Genomic DNA, 1,692 nt, shown 5'->3' with positions numbered 1-1,692 from the left:
CGTGTGCCAAAACTACTGAAGCCCACGTGCCCTACAATCTGTGCTCTCCAGCAAAGAGGCCACCACAATGACAAGCCTACATACTGAAACTAAAGATTAGTCCCCACTCACCACAGCTAGAGAAAGCTCATGTGCAGCAGTGAAGACCCAACACAGGCAAAAACAATAAATAATTTTTCAACAATACTCTACTCTCTGAGAGAGCTTCCCAGGTGGTGCTAGCGGTAACGAACCCGCCTGCCACTGCAGGAGACATAAGAGACATGGGTTCAATCCATGGGTCAGGAAGATCCCCTGGAGAAGGGTATGACAACCCACTCCAGTATTCTTGCCTGGAGAATCCCTTGGACAGAGGAGCCTGACAGGCTACAGTCCAACCAAGGCAAGAAACGGCAGTATGAATTATTAGATATAAGTGGGTAGAAGACATTCTCCTGGTTTTCCTTGATCTTAGAATGCATGGGAAAGGGGGGACCCTACAGTCCATAGCTGTCACAAAGAGTCAGACACAGGTGAAGTGACTTAGTGCACACACACTATCTGAGATTCTTTTCTTCAAGTGAGTCATGGATTACTGAGAGAGAAATGGAAGCCTGGCCAACCAGATCAGCATGAAATGGCTCACACAAACTATCCTCACATTCCATAGAGTGAAATACAGATTTCTGCTTTCAATGTTTTAGTGATGTTGGTGAATTATTGATAACCTTTGCTTCACATACTTTTCTCTCAGACTGAGGTAGCCGTACTTGGTTATCTATGCCAACATTTCTTATTGTTTCCAAATAACCACATGACTGCCTTTTAGAGAGTTAGATCTGGACATAAGGTACCATCTCTACATTGATTCAGTGGTATTAAAAGCCAAAAGGGTCATTTAAAATTAATTAATAAATTGTTTAAAAAACTAAAAATAAAAAATGTTTTTAATAAAAAACTAAAAATAGAACTACCATCTGACCCAACAATCCCACTACTGGGCATTACCCAGAGAAAACCATAATTCAGAATGACACATGCACCCAAATGTTTACTGCAGCAGCATGGAAGCAACCAAAATGTCCATCAACAGAGGAGTGGATAAAGAGATGTGGTACATCTACTGTTGCTAGGAAGATTTTCTCTCACAGCAATTTCTGAAGCGTATGTTCTTATCTCAGGGGTAAGGAAATACCCCAACCCCCTTCAAGTTACCCATTTCAGATTCTTGGAGCCCCTGCCCTTCCTGTCCTATTTCAACTCCACATCTCTACCAGTGAAAATCCCACCAACATTTCAGAACAACCTTAAATTCATTCCTGTGCCACTGTGGGCACTGAGCAAGGATCAAAAGTCATAGCACCAGTAATGTATCCCTGGAGAATAGTCCCTGCATGTCCAATGGTGTCACTACAGGGCCCAGGGCTCAGACACAAATTAGCTTCAAGAGAGTACAAAGAAGCAAAATAAGGTAGCCGTAGGGAAGAGGAGTTCCAGGAACAGAAAGAGGGCAGAAGCAGCAACGACAGCAGGTGTTCACAGCTTCTCATAGAGCTGCTGATCCAGCTTCTCAGAACAGAATGCTTTATGGGCCAACCTAATCAAAAAGGAGACAAGGCAAGTTGACTGACAGGATCTTAGCTTGACTTCCATCTGCCTTTGTCCCCAGGAAAGCTAAGGTGGAAGAGTGAGGGTGCAAATTAAAACCAAAAA

This window comes from Odocoileus virginianus, chromosome 24, assembly GCF_023699985.2.
Source record: "Odocoileus virginianus isolate 20LAN1187 ecotype Illinois chromosome 24, Ovbor_1.2, whole genome shotgun sequence".
NCBI lineage: Eukaryota > Metazoa > Chordata > Mammalia > Artiodactyla > Cervidae > Odocoileus > Odocoileus virginianus.
This window is presented reverse-complemented; position numbering follows the sequence as displayed.